This window comes from Hylobates moloch, unplaced genomic scaffold (genome assembly GCF_009828535.3).
Source record: "Hylobates moloch isolate HMO894 unplaced genomic scaffold, HMol_V3 SCAFFOLD_9, whole genome shotgun sequence".
NCBI lineage: Eukaryota > Metazoa > Chordata > Mammalia > Primates > Hylobatidae > Hylobates > Hylobates moloch.
Window position 1 is genome coordinate 67,659,891 of NW_026652284.1, and position 18,270 is coordinate 67,678,160.

Consider the following 18,270-nt stretch of genomic DNA (forward strand, 5'->3'; position numbering starts at 1 on the left):
ATGTTTTCCAGTTTCATCCATGTCCCTACAAAGGACATGAGCTCATCATTTTTATGGCTGCATAGTATTCCATGGTGTATATGTGCCACATTTTCTTAATCCAGTCTATCGTTGTTGGATATTTGGGTTGGTTCCAAGTCTTCGCTATTGTGAATAGTGCCGCAACAAACATACGTGTGCATGTGTCTTTATAGCAGCATGATTTATAGTCCTTTGGGTATATACCCAGTAATGGGATGGCTGGGTCAAATGGTATTTCTAGTTCTAGATCCCTGAGGAATCGCCACACTGACTTCCACAATGGTTGAACTAGTTTACAGTCCCACCAACAGTGTAAAAGTGTTCCTGTTTCTCCACATCCTCTCCAGCACCTGTTGTTTCCTGACTTTTTAATGATGGCCATTCTAACTGGTGTGAGATGGTATCTCATTGTGGTTTTGATTTGCATTTATCTGATGGCCAGTGATTATGAGCATTTCTTCGTGTGTTTTTTGGCTGCATAAATGTCTTCTTTTGAGAAGTGTCTGTTCATATCCTTTGCCCAGTTTTTGATGGGGTTGTTTGTTTTTTTCTTGTAAATTTGTTTGAGTTTATTGTAGATTCTGGATATTAGCCCTTTGTCAGATAAGTAGGTTGCAAAAATGTTCTCCCATTCTGCAGGTTGCCTGTTCACTCTGATGGTAGTTTCTTTTGCTGTGCAGAAGCTCTTTAGTTTAATTAGATCCCATTTGTCAATTTTGGCTTTTGTTGCCATTGCTTTTGGTGTTTTAGACATGAAGTCTTTGCCCACGCCTATGTCCTGAATGGTATTGCCTAGGTTTTCTTGTAGGATTTTAATGGTTTTAGGTCTAACATATAAGTCTTTAATCCATCTTGAATTAATTTTTGTATAAGGTGTAAGGAAGGGATCCAGTTTCAGCTTTCTACATATGGCTAGCCAGTTTTCCCAGGACCATTTGTTAAATAGGGAATCATTTCCCCATTTCTTGTTTTTGTCAGGTTTGTCAAAGATCAGATAGTTGTAGATATGCGGCATCATTTCTGAGGGCTGTGTTCTGTTCCATTGATCTATGTCTCTGTTGTGGTACCAGTACCATGCTGTTTTGGTTACTGTAGCCTTGTAGTATAGTTTGAAGTCAGGTAGCGTGATGCCTCCAGCTTTGTTCTTTTGGCTTAGGATTGACTTGGCGATGCGGGCTCTTTTTTGGTTCCATATGAACTTTAAAGTAGTTTTTTCCAATTCTGTGAAGAAAGTCATTGGTAGCTTGATGGGGATGCCATTGAATCTATAAATTACCTTGGGCAGTATGGCTATTTTCATGATATTGATTCTTCCAACCCATGAGCATGGAATGTTCTTCCATTTGTTTGTATCCTCTTTTATTTCATTGAGCAGTGGTTTGTAGTTCTCCTTGAAGAGGTCCTTCACATCCCTTGTAAGTTGGATTCCTAGGTATTTTGTTCTCTTTGAAGCAATTGTGAATGGGATTTCACTCATGATTTGGCTCTCTGTTTGTCTGTTATTGGTGTACAAGAATGCTTGTGATTTTTGTACATTGATTTTGTATCCTGAGACTGCTGAAGTTGCTAATCAGCTTAAGGAGATTTGGGGCTGAGACAATGGGGTTTTCTAGATATACAATCATGTCATCTGCAAACAGGGACAATTTGACTTCCTCTTTTCCTAATTGAATACCCTTTATTTCCTTCTCCTGCCTGATTGCTCTGGCCAGAAGGACCAAAGATTTTTAAGTAAAATGATTTCTGATGCATAAATCCTAACTAGCGATATTAAAATAAAATAACGTTCTTTGGCGTATTAGAGAAAGTATAAAATTGAAACATTTTTGTTTCAAACTATTTTTAGTTTGCTTTTGCTTTTCAAAACTATGAAACAAAACAGTTTTTCTTATGTTTAGACTTGTTCACAAAGCAAAACGTATTTGCCATGCAGTTCATACTATATGTGAGCAAGGAGAATGTCTACGTAATATACTACCCCAAAAAAGTATTTATTATTTCATGAATTCAAAATTACTCATGATTCTAATTTAGCCTATTTTAAAATTAATGCTACTATAACTCTTCAATCATTATCATCACCATTTTGATACATTTTCTTTGATGTCGCGAGTCCTTCCAATTCCTATAATGTATCCTTCTGTTAAAGGGCCTACAATGTCTCTTATTGTTTAACCATTTGATATTCAAAATTATTATTTCTGGTTAGACTTGATTTAATGCTTCACAGTAATAGCTTATCCATACACTCTCTGGAAAACTTCTAATATAAGCATAAATAATGATAGAGATGGTAGAGATAAAAATATCAATAGAAACATAAAAATCTAATTTGGTTCATCATCCCTTGCAAGAGGGAGGAAATTTTTCTAATTTCTCAATTTAATTAGGGTGAGTTTCAAACTGAGTTTCACACTACATGTTATCTATATAATAAAACATTTTAATAACACCATTTGACCATTCCAAATATCTTCAAATACAAAATGGTTTCAAATTCTTTCAACATTTGTAACCCAAACAAACATAATTTGATCTAAAATCATACAAAGTTATGACACATAGAACTTTCATAAGCAGTATAAACACTTATGAAAGTGCCACATAATTGTTAGCAATTCCTACACCAGAGGCTACTTGTCAGGAAATTTTAAAAGATTATGTGGTAAGTGGTGAGATCAAGACCAGCTTGATGGTTATGATACCTGTGCAATAGCACAGGGCTTCGTGCTTGGAAAATCTCATGCTTGGTTGAATGTTTTTCTGTCACCACCTTGAAATTCTGAATTTATTAGTAATGCCCCCCACATTTTCATGTATAATTTTCATTGCTCTGGGAAAATTATATAGCTTGTCCTGAGTGAGACCTACATCATGGTTAGCCATATATGCCATATTGGGGTCTTGGGTTTTGTCCTGTCAGGCCTACATGTCACAGAGTCACAGAATGGTTTTATGTAGGCAAATGATGCCATCATATTTATGTTTTCAGAAGATCACACAAGTGGAGACACTAGAAGCAAGAACACAGTAGGAAAACCATACCAATCACTCAAGTGAGATACAATGAGAACTTGAACTAAGCCATGCTAGTGCAGTTAGATAAGTAAATGCAGATTTGGAGATATTTAGAAGAAAAAATTGAAAGGGCTTAGGCCAATCATAGGTAGAGAGGAAGCAAGAGGATTCTATTGTTTCCACTGAGTTGCTTTTACATATATTGACCATTTAACCACTTATGATGAGAAAGTCTGATTAGTTCAAATATCCTTAGATCTTCTGATAATATAAGTGTCAAACTTATCTCTACCTCTTTTCATCCATATGTAATTCTGACAAAGGGCAATCAAAAATGTGGAGAACTATGAAAACCAGATCTATTTGGAATCTTGTAGGAATTCAGATTTAATCTAGTTGCAGATTTAGTTGTTTTCAAAGAAGATAGAGCCAGAGATCGAGCCGGAGATAGAAACCAAAAATTGTGTTATTTATAAATAACACGTGTGTGTGTGTGTGTGTGTAGACAGGCAGATAGATAGGTTTCTGGGAATTTTGTTTTTGCATTTCTTCTTAAAGCAAAGAGTAACCTTCTTCTATCAAAGTAAAATGCACAGTCCACTTTTGTTCTGCAACCCAATCACACTAACGTAGCCAAATATTTTCTTTCCTTAGTTATTCTCTCTTCTTTGCTGTTAAGGTCTTCCTCCATACTAGATAATCAACATCAGCATACAACCTTTCAGCACGCTGAGCCTTCTGATCTACAGCCATAAAAACCCCCAAATCCCTCTTTGCCAATCATGAACCCTCAGCTAACTTCACTGTTCGTAGAATCCTCTTTAGCACTGTCTCCATTCCCCTGTCTCCCGTTCACACATACATATTATGAAATATTCAAATACATGAATACAGGAGAAAATAATGATATAAATGATATTCATATGCTTTGTACTCCAATTTAAGAAAGAAAACTTTGTAAGCCCTCTTTCAAACAGAATTGAAATCAGTAATTAGTTAGCTAATGCAAAAAGTTAGCTAAATTAAAAATTATGGAAAATTATATGTACATATATCTTAAACATTATAATCTTAAAACATATTATGCATACTAATTTGCCAGATATTAATGTATCAGATGAGTCCCACAACTGGGAAATTGACATTCTGCGTCTTCTTTCTAGCATGAACTACAATCAGAAGTACTGTGCACAACTTCCAAGGCTTTTTTAAAAACTCAAGTAGAATAAGAACTTAAAGAAATTTTCAATGTGATCTAAAAGCAGGGAGCATCTTTATTTTTAAAGATTTTTTTCATCTAAAACGTCTAAATGTATTATCTGGTTTAACCAACAATTGACACAGTGGCAATATTTTAGAATTCATCATTCCTTTTTGTAAAGATTTCAAAGGTATTCAGCAAAATTTCCAAGTAAGTAACATTATCTTTACTGATAATATTAATTTATGTATTAAGTATTCAAATTATACATTTGCGAGTGTATTACAAGCTTTACAAAGTTTGCACTTTTGTTCTGCAACCTAATCATGCTAACTTAGCCAAATATTTTCTTTCCTTGGTTGTTCTCTGCTTTCTTTGTTATTAATATCTTCCTCTATACTAGATAAACTACATCAGCATACAATCAGTTAGCTAATGTGAAAAGTTAGGTAAATTAAAAAATTATGGAAAATTATATATACATATATCCGAAACATTATAATCGTAAAACATATAATGCATATTAATTTGTCAGATGTTAATGTATCAGATGAGTCCCATGATTGGGAAATTGATATTCTGTGTCATCTTTCTGGCATGAACTACAATCAAAAGTGCTGTGTACAACGTCCGAGCTTTTTTCAAAATCAAATATAAAAAGAAGTCTACTTGATTTTGCCAATGAGTGTAATGGGAGCCTTCTATCTACATACACTTTAGTTTGCTTTGGTTTATTAAATTGGTTTAATCTAGTCATAGTATTAATCACTATGTTTTACATAGGATGTGGAGAGCATTGGTTAATTTGATGAATATATTAACAGTGATCAGTTAAGAAAGTCTTTGCTATAGTAATAATTAACATAAATGAGCACTTATGAGCCTTCAAATGAATCGACTCATTTAATTCTCTCAACAACCTCATACAGTAAGTTCCATTATTATTCCCTACTTTACAGATAAGGAAATGGAGACACACATAGGTTAGTATTTTAGTAAATGTCAACTTTTTTGCTGCTCAATTTGTTTCTCAGTTTGTTATTAACAGGAAGCATAAGGAAAAGGCTAGGCCATAATAAACAAACTAATTGATGTTTACTTTGCCAAGGCCTCAGTATGTCCCTACGTGAAAATAAAGCAAAGTTTTTGGCTATATCATGTGATCTTATTCATTATGGTAACAAAGGAATTTTGTGGTTGCTGGAAGTTTGTATGATCCTTCAGTACCATCTCCAAGTTTAGATTTGTGTTTTATCTGAAAATACAGTAAAAATGGAGACTTTCACTAGCATTCTACTGCTTTTCTGTTTTAATTTCTTTTACAGCATGCTGTTTCATACCTTCGCTTTATAAATAATGCAGTCCTTGGTACAGTTCTTTTAAATCTTTCATGCTTACAAAACCATAAAAATATATCAGATCATGTACAAATTGCTGTCTGAAGATGCTTTTCAAGCTCTTGTATTATAAATGAAATAAGATACAGGAGTTGATGCCTGTTCACATAAATAGAGAATATTGACAGTATAAACTGGTTTGAATTACCATGAAATTATAGAATTATAAGATAATAGATATATAAGGGCCTTGAGAAATGTTCTGTTCAAGCTGCCTGCCTTTAGGCAGGTAAACATCTGAAATACTTTGTAAAAATATTTTCTTAGTCTCTTTATGAATATCTTCAAGCAGAAAAACTCCAGAACCTACCAGAGTGCCCCATTTGAATGATTTTTGTCTTAAAAATGAGGGAAAAATGCTTTACTTATGTACAACCTCAATTGCTCTTCATTTCTTATTTTGTATTATTATACTTTAAGTTCTGGGATACATGTGCAGAATATGCAGGTTTGTTACATAGGTATACATGTGCCATGGTGGTTTGCTGCACCCATCAATCCATCATCTACATTAGGTATTTCTCCTAATGCTATCCCTCCGCTAGCCTCCCACTCCTCAACAGGCCCCACTGTGTGATGTTCCCCTCCCTGTGTCCACGTGTTCTCATTTTCAACTCCGACTTATGAGTGAGATTGCTCTTCGTTTCTATTAAGCCATTATTCCTTCTTTATTTCCTGTCCTCTTTTCATCTTTCTTTTTAGGAATTCATTGTTTTTTCTCTTCATATTTCTTTTATTATTATTATTATTATTATTATTATTATTATACTTTAAGTTTTAGGGTACATGTGCTTGTTAGGATATCATTTTAAAAAAAAATTATTTCTTAATTGTCTTTGTCTGTAAGTTTTTAGTTTCAAAAATAGAATAAACAAAATGGAAAATTTTACCAATCAGTTATTGTAGAATAATGTCACACAGTAATATTGAGTTCAATCATTGTGGATTCTGGTGATTTTTAACAAAATCTAATTGAATTTCACTTTCTTTCATACATTCCCTCCCATTTTCTTCTGAACTTAGTTTTTCCACTATATTACCTATAATTTTGGGGTCTCTTATTCAGAGATCAGGGAGGCATTTTTTTCTTTGACCTGGCCTTAATTAATGTTTTCCTTTCATAAAAGGTCAATAATAATATAAATAATTTTGTTATTTTTTTCAACAATTCAGTTTTAGTTTGTACTCATGGTAACACTGATTACAATAACAGGGCTTCACATATAGTCTTCTCCTAAGTATAAACCTTTGTTTCAAAATCTTAGCATTTGAGAGCTTCAGTCCTTAGAGGAGTGTATACAAGAGGTTTGCCATGGTAAATCCTTGCTCTTATTTTTTCTTTCTCTCTTGTATTATTCACTCTGGAAAGCTAGACGTTATGTTGTAAGCAGCCCTATGGAGAGTCCTGGGGCCTCTGGGCAACAGCCACCAAGGAACTAAAACCCTACCAACAACCAAGTGAGTGATCTGCCAAGTGCACCTTTCAGCCCCCATTGAGCCTTGAGACAGCGGCAGCCCTGGTAGACAACTTGACAGCAACCTCATGAGAGACCTTGAACTAGAACCACCCAAGCCACTCCCAATTTCTTACCCTAGGAAGAGTTGAAACAGTATATGGTTTGTTGTTTTGAGCCACTAATTGTGGGGGGTAATTTGTTACAAGGCAATGATATCTAATATAGAGGTGGTTAATTCTATTTGTTTTTATATAAGCCTTTTGTTTTTTGTTTCTTTTTAAAAATATTGTATAAAGAACATGTGAAAGTATCCATTGTTAATAGTATAAGCATTTTATAATATACTTCTATTACCTGAAAATGAAACCCCATTTTTCTCTAGAGCATTTATGACTTAAAAAAAAAAACAACAACAGTACTTTTATACATTCAATTCCCATTCTTGTTTCCAGGAACACACCATATGTATAAATACAAAAACTACATGCAGCCCAGATGAATTAGGGCAGTGTCAAAGAGTTGCATAGAAGCAAGGAAAATAATTTACAGAAAAATAATTATGGAAAATATTTAATCAGTAGGTTAACTGGGATACAGGTAGTCAGCTCTAGAAATGCTGACAAAATAAGATTCCAATAGAACAGCTATAAAGCGGAATTCTTTTTTTAAACATTCTTTATTCAACAAATATTTGCTTAATGCCTATCAAGATGCCAGATAGTTATCTAGGATGTAGAAGTAGAAGACAAAAAACCAAATTTCCTCTCTGGAATTTGTATTATAGCACCTCTGAAAGGAAATATATACGATGGTAAAAATGATGGACTGTAGGCTTGGAGTACATGAATTTTGGATTTACTGTTAGTATGGTAGGAAATCACTAGAGGGCTTTGAACAAGAGGTTTTCATCAACATGATTTATATGTATGTATATTTATTGATACATTGTTTTATATAATTTCTAAAAGCTCAATATTTTTACTTACTTTTTAAATACTTTGCTTTTTTAGAGAAGTTTGAGGTTCACAGCAAAATTGACAGGAAGGTGCAGAGATGTTTCCATCTATCCCTTGCTCCTACACGTGAATAGCCTCCCACTTTATCAATATCCTCCATCAGAGTGGTGCATTCGATACAATTGAACAACTACATTGACAAATCATTTTCACTCAAAGTCTGTAGTTTAACATTAAGGTTTATTCTGGTGGTGTAGCTTCTGTGGGTCTGGACAAATGCATAATGGTATGAATCCACCATTATAATGTCATATAGACTATTTCCTCTACCCTGAAAACCTACTGTGATTTGCCTTTTCATACCCACTTTTCCCATAACCCCTGGCAATCACTATCTTTTACTGTCTCTATAGCTTTGCCTTTGCCAGAATGTCACATAGTTAAAATCATACCATATTTAGCCTTCCTTCATTTAGTAAAAGGCATTTAGGTTTCCTTTATTCCTTTTCCCGACTTGATAAATTCTTCTTTTTTTTTTTTTTTTTTTTTTAGTATTCCATTGTTTTGATATAACAGTTTACGTATCCATTTACCTTGAGAAGGACATTTTGATGGCTTCCAAGATTTAGTAATTAGAAATAAAGCTGTTATAAATATCTGTGTGCAAGTTTTTATATAGATATAAGTTTACAAGTCTTTTGGGTAAATACCAAATCACAACTACTGGATCATATGGCAAGAATGTTTAGTCGTATAAGAAACTGCCAAACAATCTTCCAAAGAAGTGATTATACCATTTAATATTTCTACCAGCAATAAATGAGGGTTTCTGTTGCTCCACATCCTTGCCAGCATTTGGTCTTTTCAGTATTCTGAATTTTCAGCATTATAAGCGTTATGTAGTAATATATCAGTGTTGTTTTAGTTTGCATGTATCTGATGAACTATAATGTGGAGCAGTTTTTATATGCTTCCTTTCTGTCTGTATATCTTTTGTGGCAAGGCATTAGTGAAGGGCTTTAGCCCATTTTTAAAATTGGGTTGCTTATTTTCTTACTGTTGAGCTTTGAGCGTTAAGGCGTATTTGTAGATATTGCATTCTAGTCCTTTATCAGATATATCTTTTTCAAATTTTCTCCAGTCTGTTATGTTTTCATTTCCTTGACAATGTCTTTCATAGAGCAGAACTTTTTCATTTTAAAGAAGTACGACTTATTCTTTCTTTCATGGATCATGCCTTTTAAGTTATAATTAGAAAGTCATCACCAAACTCAAGGTCATCTAGATTTCTTCCTGTGTTATATTCTGAGTATTATAGTTTTTATTTTATATTTTTGTTTGTAGTGCATTTTGATTAATATTTGTTAATAAATTTGAAAGATATGTCAAATTTTTTTGGTATGTGGGTGTCCAGCTGTCCCAGCACAATTTGTTGAAAAGATGACCTTTTCTCCATTGTATTTTCTTTGCTCTTTTGTCAAAGATCAGTTGACTGTATGTATGTGGGTCTCTTTCTGGGCTCTTTCTTCTGTCCCACTGATATATCATCTTTTTTTTTTTTTCTTTTTGAGATGCAGTTTCACTCTTGTTGCCCAGGCTGGAGTGCAATGGCACGATCTTGGCTCACTGCAACCTCCACCTCCCAGGTTCAAACAATTCTCCTGCCTCAGTGTCCCAAGTAGCTGAGATTACAGGTGCACACCACCACACCCAGCTAATTTTTGTATTTTTAGTAGAGACGGGATTTTGCCATGTTGACCAGGCTGGTCTCAAACTCCTGACCTCAGGTGAACCGCCTGCCTCGGCCTCCCAAAATGCTGGGATTAAAGACGTGAGCCACCACACCCTGCCATATCGTCTATTCTTTTGCCAGCACCACACTGTCTTGATTACCGTAGCTTTATAGTAAGTCCTGAAGTCAGTAGATTCAGTCCTCCAACTTTTTTCTTCTCCAACTTTGTGTTGGCTGTTGTACCTTTTGACTCTATATAAACTTCAGAATCAGTTTGTCAATATCCATAAAACAACTTGCTAGAATGTTCATTGTGATTGCATTGAATCCATAATTCAACTTGCAAAGAATGAACAGATTGATACCATTTAGTCTTTCTATCCATGAACATAGAATATCTCTTCGTTTGTTTAGTTCAACTTTGATTTTTTTAATCAGAGTTGTGTAGTTTTCCTCAAATAGATTATATATATATGTGTGTGTGTGTGTGTGTGTGTGTGTGTGTATATATAGAGAGAGAGAGAGTTAGATTTATACTTAGGAATTTCTTTTGGGGGAGATGCTAATATAGATGGTATTGTGTTTTTACTTTCAAATTCCTCATGTTCATTTCTGGCATATACAAAATTGATTGTGTATTATTAACCTTGTATCCTGCAACCTTGTTATAATAGCTTATTAGTTTTAGGATGTTCTTGTTGATTCTTTCAGATTTTTTTCATAGACAATCACATCACTGTGAAGAAAGGCAGTTTTATTTCTTCCTTCAAATAAGTATACTTTTTTCTTGCTCAGTAAAATGTGGAAAAAAGAGGTGAGAGGGGGCACTCTTACCTTGTTCACAATCTTAGTGCAAAAGGTTCTAGCTTCTCTCTATTATGTTAGCTGTAAGTTTTTCGTATGTATTCTTTATCAAGTTGAGGAAGTTTCTCTCTATTCCTAGTTTCCTGAGTATTTTTATGATAAATTGACATTGCATTTTGTCAGACACTTTTTCTGCATCTATTGATATGATCATATGATTTTTCTTCTTTTTTCCATCGATGAGATGGGTTGCATCAATTGATTTCTGAATCCTGAATCTTCATTGTATGCCTGTAATAAATACCACTTGGTCATGGTGTATAATTCTTTTTATACATTATTGGATTTGATGTATTAGCATTTTGTTCAGAATTATTGCATGTAATCAATTCATATTTTAAAAGTATTTTTGGAGAAAAACTATAGAAATAATTAAAGCAAGGCAATCAGAAAGGAAGCAGCTTCAATGACTAAGATGAGATGATATTGACCTAACTAGGGTTTTTGGGTGGAGCTGGTGAGAATTCATTAGATTAAGGATGCATTTTGATGATGGGGCTGATAGAATTTGAGGGTGGATAGATTGTGAAGTTTGAGGGAATTAAAGAAGACAAGAAGGACTCCCTAGCAAAGATTGCTCATGATTTGGTGAGATTCAAAGCTTAAATAGTTTCAATGGCCCTCTTAACTAAATAACACAACATTACAAATATAAAACTAGACCCTTATTATTGGAATGAGGTTTTGCAAACATAAGACCTTGAAACTTAGATTTCATTGGTTTCACAGTAAAACTGTTTCTTTTAGGGTTTTGCATGAATAAGAGTGAATGGGGATATACTTTTCTGATGTATGAAAAACTGAGGAAATAAAGAGATGTGGGTGGGAAATCAACAGTTCTGATTGGGATATATTAAATTCAAGATGCCTATAATCATCCAAAAAGAGGTATCAGTTTTGCTGTTGAAAATAGATATAACCTGGGGAGAGAAATTTGAAGGTCATTAGTTTGCAAATGGTTTTTAAATACATGCAACTTGTGATCACTTAAGAAGAATGGAGATAGAAGACTAGGACTGTGGATGGAGCTCTGGGGAATCTAAATAGAAATAGGCAATCAGAGGAGGAGCCATCAGAGTGGACTGGAAAGGAAGATTCATTGAAGAAGGAGGAAAAGAGGACAGTGAACTGTCTACTGTGGTAGCCAAATGAAAATACGTTGGGCGAGGAGGGATTTTCTTTCACTTATGTCAAACGCTACTATTAACAAACTAACAAAAAAAATGCACTTGTCTTTTTTCCTTTTTTTCTTTTCTGCTTGAAAAAAATGCAGCCTTGTACTGGAAGACTCAACACATTGTACATAAACTTATGTTTTTTAAGGAGTTTTACATTCAATACTGACACTTCTCTCCTCTCTTCTTGTCCCACTTATTTCATCTCTAAATCTAGTTTGTTTTCTTACCACGATGAATGGACTCTATTCTGTCACTTGAGTATACAAAAATATTCTATTTGTGAAGATTTTCAGGAAGAGTTATTTTCATTTCATTCACCTTCGTATTTCTATTTTTATAACATCAAACACCAGAGTTTGAAAAGCCTGTGTAATTCTTCTCCCTCTTTGACATCCTTTTAACATTCTTATTTTTCAGTTTCTCATGATTCAAAACTTGTTCTCTCTGTTTCTTAATCCCATAAAATTCTTTCTTGATACTTTTCCTATATCCATTAAATTTATTTATTTAAGAATCTTACTCTTCCTGAAAATTTCACAAATAGAATAATTTTGCACACTCAAGTGACAGAATACAGTCCATTCATTGAGAAAAGAAAACAAACTAAACATAGAGGTGAAATGGGTAAAATTCTTTTATTTCCTCAAATATATGATTGTAGAAACAAATGAAGAGCTTAACTTATGCTTATTTTGGATTTTTAGCTATTCTGTAGTTTTGTGCCTATTAACTATTTGTGGTGAGTGGGTTTTCTAATTATGAAATATTTACACAGATGAAGTATAGTAGTATTCTTTTGAACTTAAAAGAGAAAAGTAACTTCATAGGAAACCTTTGAAGTACATTATCAAATCTTTAACCTAGAAAGGAAGTAAATTGATAGTCAATTTTCAGCAACATATTGAAGTGGGCAATCAAAATTTGAGGAACTTAAAGTTGTTCTTTGAAGTCTAAGTAGATTACAGGAAGCAAATAAAGATCAGAAGATCTCTGTCCATCTTAAAGCAACCTACAAATAGGCTCAACTTCAGAAGTGCTACTCTGAATACCTGCCTCTTAAATTCTAGTTCAGTTTCTTAAATATCCCCTCTATTTTTCAGCTATATGTTCCTTTACATTTTGCCATTTTTCCATATCTGTATTTACCCTAATATGGTCTTTTAGCTTCAACATTCCTGGCTTGGCAGAGTGAAAGCCTGAACTTCTATTTCCTTGCCCTCTCCTCAGACAGCTACAAGAGGTCATTGTTCTCAGGAATTAAGTGACATTCAGGAGCTTCTAAAAGTTCCTGCCAATGAAGAGCTATAGATAAATGTACTGCATAAGATGTGTTACATGGGAAACAGCATATGCAGTCTATGTTTCCAAACAGTGAGAAGCAGCATCGTGTTCAACAAATTCGAGCCACCCATTAGGTCGAGCTGAAATGCTCTCTCAGGAAAAGTAGACCTAAGTTACAATAAAAGTTATTTTCATCAAAACACAAAGTTATTTGTCTATTTATCTGTATGTACTTTGAATTTTAACTGTTCTTAAGATGCCCATCTATGAATTTACTGGAGCATCACATTGAAAAGATTAGAATCTGCACTTGGAAAACTAATTAAAAAGAAGCTGTGTTACTGAAAGTGATATTGCTCAATTAGACATCACTCTAACTCCTGCCAATGAATTAAATACCACTCGTCTGTTTTACATTTTTTCTTGTTTTCCCCTCCTCCCTGATAAATATTTTTTGTTGTTTGCCCCCTCCCTGATAAATATTTCCTCATAGTTATTACACAAATGCCTAAACACAATGAATTCAAAGCTAATTTCAAAATTTACTTCTGAAAAATTTTTCTTCATCAGCCATTCAAATAGACTACCTTAGAAGAACTGCCTCATCTTGTTGTTGTGGTTCCCATGTTAAAAATTCCAGAAAAAAATCGCTATGTCAAATTTAAATCAGATTTACCTGGGCCCAACCAAATGTGTCCAAAACATGGACTATGAAAACATGACACCTCCTACAAATTTGGAATAGGAAGAATAGTAACGAACGCTCTTCCTGGAAATTGAGAGTAGTATCAGGATAAGTCAATTAGTGCTGTCTACTACTAGAGTCCTGATAAAGGTAATTCCACAAAGATGAGGAAGAAAGGAAGAGAAGTGAGTTTAAGACCCAATGAGAGAATGGCCGTAATACAACTATGCTTCACGAGCAACCAGCATCCAAAACACAAATGCAATAGGGTTCTCCATATCCCTATATCATCTCTTTTTCTCTTTGTATTGAAATCATTCCATGAAAGCTTTCTGTGGCAGATTGTATTTTTCAAAGGTAACCATATCAATATAACTTTCAGCCCACATGGTCTTATAATGTGAAGTTGAGACTCTTCCATCAAAAGGTCAAGTCTATGTTCCCATTTGAGCATAGGTGGTCCTTTGCAGCTGCTTTGACTAATAGAATGCAGCAAACATGACACTCCATTATTACAGAGGGTAGGTCGTAAGTGATCATAAGACTTTCATGTGCTGATCTCTCTTTCTTTTGCTCTTTCTCTTTCTCTTTCTTTCTCAACATGTACCTTAGGAATCTGAGCCAACATGTAAAGTCTTGCTACCCTGAAACTGCAATGCTTGAAATATTTGGCATGCCAGAGAGATATCCAAGGATATCCAGCTGTTCAAATCTTCACAGACCAGGCCCCAGATACGTACATGATAAACCTTAAAAACAAACCTAGCCATGGTGAAAATTGTACTCCACCTCATGAAAGATCTTGAGGCATCACTTTGTTTTTTCACTTCCTTAGAAGTGAAGCAGGTTCCAGTCATTGCCAGTTGCTGCTTCTTGTGAAGCACTTATTGCCTCCCTGTTATATATCATCTATTGAGGTGCCAAATGGTATTCATTCTTCTCCTAATAAGGCAGGTATACAGGGTAGTGAGAATGCCTTAGAAGCTGAACAATACAAAATTCTTCTTTAACAAGCATGGCGATTATCTGGAAATGCAACTCTATTAAAAGCTTACTAAGTTGTTGAATTAATTTTATTTGGATAATTTTATTGGATAATTAAAATCAGAAATTACATTGATACATAAATTTGGATTCTGTTCCTCTTCTGGCATTGAGCAACGAGGATGGAAGTCCTATTTATTTTTAATGCTCTAGTTTAAAAGTAGTTTATTTTATCTTGGAGTATTGGAAAATTAGATACTTCAATATAAAATAGAGCTGATTTTTCATGGAAGTCTGCCCATGACTGTAACCGGGAAGGGGTGCTAAGTTGGGGTGCTTAGTTGGATTATGAAAAACAGAAGACATCCTCAATTCCTCTGACTTTTCCAAGACAGCCACATTGCATTTTCTAATGTGACATAGTTCAACAGGCTTACCTTTCACAACTCAGCAAACATTATTTCTTTCGACCTTCAACAGTCACGGATTCCCAGCCATAGACAGGTCTCTCAGCAAAGGTCTATGCCCACTGAAGCTGCTCTTTTCTGTCTTCTTTCAGATGGGTTAGCTTATGTCATTTATCATTATTTTTTAGAACTCCATTAAAAGTCACACAAAGGAGCCATTTGGCATATAGCTTCAATCTCAGTGTGCATGATATATATAAAAAATGCCCAGTTTACCAACTGTTTTACGTGCACAACATGAAATACTATGTTCCACCCAAGAAAATAAGAATAAATATTTATAACGATAACTTAGCTAACATTTAGACTGCCAGACTTGATACTGAAGTATATATTTATATACATATGTACATATATTTAAAGCACTCAGCTGTATATATCAAGTATACATAATATTGTTTCAAGTAATTTAGTTTCTCTTGTATCTATGGGACATAGGAACTATTACTATACCAACTTACAAGGAAGGGAACTTAGGCTTATCCAAGACTAGCATGACCAACCATCTTGGTTTGTGCGGGACTGAGGAGTTTCTCAGTACAGGAGACTTTCAGTGCTAAAACTGAGACCTTCCTGGGCAACCTGGGATGATTTGTTACTGTATTTTCAGTTAAAACAGAGTTAAGCCCAGATTTTCTGAATCCCAAGGCCAAGAATAAGACTACTACCCATGTTACAAGGGATAGAGGGTATTCACTCCTTTCCACTCATTCTGACTTAATCATTTCCGTAATCTTGAGCCTCTCACTTGAAATGTTTAATTCTAGAAATCAATTTCTTTTTCAGTCAGGATTTGCTTTTGCTGGTAATCAAAACTCAACATTAGCTACTGTAATTCAAAGAGAAAGTTTTAAGAAAGCAATAAACAGCACTAAAGGCTAAAAAAATAAGATAGTATCTAAGATTAATTTTTAAATTAGTTTTAAAAAGCAGTTTTATAACCTTCTTGATTCAATACTTTTTCTAAAGTAGAAAGTTCAAATCTCCACGTTAGTAATGACTAAATCTGCAACTCCCTTGCTTAATATTTTTAAATTTCTCTAATAAGTACTTTAAATCTTCCAGTTATTTTTCATCCAAGCTCAGAATCCTACTCTGAGATTTTCTACTTTGCCTTGAAACGCCGCAGCTGCCTCTATGTGTAGAGAACAGATGGGGGTTGGGCCAGGCACTGCTAGATACCCCAATTCAAGCCTTAACAGATTGATAACTGAAGCTTGGAGAGAAGTTGGAAAGGGGAATTATAACACAAGACAATTATATCTCAGACATCACTTCTCTTAAAATCTATAGGGCAAGTCTAGTTCAACAGGGTTCCCAGCTATCTATCAATCTTTGCCTTCAGTGGTGACAAGATACTGAGCCCTGCTCCCTCTCAATTCAGAATCTCTCCCTCACCTTCCCCCTTCCCTGAGACCAGGTTGCCAAATACCAGGTAAAGCTAGGAATCAGTTATCACCTTAACAGTGACACACCCAGGAGAAATACCCCTTTATTGTTATGGTTACTTGATGCCTCACCATGTCAGACTAGAATTATCGGCTTGACCTTCACATATACAAAAAAGTTCAATGATGTATTTTTCAAATTAAGATCAGTCATCACCCAAAGTTATACTCTGCTTCTCACCATTAGAAAAAACTGCTACGAGGAGCATATATATATATATATATATAAAATTTACATGTTGTATGTACATATATACATAAGCATTTATATTTCATATATTAAATATAAATTAATTATACTTTAATATTTACATCTATAGTATACATATATATTTCTATATGTTTTATATATATATTTAATTCCCGTAACAGGAAGAAGATAAATTGCTATGATTTCAGTGAAAGCATCTGGAGAAAGTAAAAAAAAAAAACAAATTGCATTATGCTTTCAGGAAGCTTGACTTAGAAAATATGTACATTTAACATCAGCTCTTGGGGAAAGGTTTTTATTCAAGGCTATTTTGTTGTTGTTGTTGTTGTTGTTGTTGTTGTTGCTGTTGCTGCTGCTGCTGCTGCTGCTGCTTTGCTTTGAGGATATGAGAAACTTGAAAATATTACTTAGGTTAAAGGAAGACAGTAGTATTAGAGAGTGAAAGAAAGAAAGAAGGGCTTTTTGAGAGACAGGACTCACTTTCTATTTAGAAGTCACTAGTTTTCTCTTAAATGTAACAGTTCCAGGATAGGAGCAGAGGAAAGAAAATTTGATTATTTAGGCTACAGAATTTATAGAGCACATTCAGCACAATTATATAGGAATTAAGGGGATTTGGAACGGAAGAAATAATTATGGGCTCACCTAAAAGGTACAAGTAGAATAAAAAAGAATGCAGGGCCACCTAAGGAACTCCTAAGCTGAAAGAAAATGAAGAACAATGAGAACTGGAATTTCCATGCAGTCAAAGAGTATATCTAATGAGAATAAGAAAAATCAAAAGAGCTTGAAGAAGAATAGACAATGAACAGATAATGGAATATCCAAGTTTAATATTCAGAAGTTAGGACCCCTAAGAATCAAAGATTAAATTTTATTTATATATTATATTTTATTCACATGTCTATATCTAACTACTAGAAGAGTGATGTGATCAATACATGTTTATTGGATGAAAAGAATTCAATTTATTAGATTCTAAAAGTATAACAAGAATTCATTTTTGATCATAGAATAAAATTTTGGAATACTGCTTTGGGGACTTTTTAATATCAAGAAACTCCAAATTTGTATTAATCCTACATGAATCAAATGTTTTCCACAGATGGTACAGTTTTGCAAATTAAAAAAAAATCAAATAACAATTACAAAAGGTAAAATTCACTGTCACAGAAAATAATGACCCTGGGTTTGATATGACTCTGGAGTAAGAACCCCATCTAAATTCACATCTACCCTCTCAATATAGAGTATGTAGGCCATACATTTCAGCAGTTTATAAAGTTTATTTTCAGGAATGAATGCCAGTTTTAAATCAATTGTTTTTTTTTTTACTTTTAATAATCACTGAACTGACTAAAAATATTCTC

At 34.0% G+C, this 18,270-nt stretch overlaps 1 protein-coding gene across 1 annotated transcript in view; it reads left to right on the plus strand.

Moving 5' to 3' along the window:
• CNBD1 (cyclic nucleotide binding domain containing 1) overlaps window positions 1–18,270 on the plus strand; it is a 757,023-nt gene that overhangs the window by 593,274 nt on the left and 145,479 nt on the right. The window lies entirely within an intron of this gene.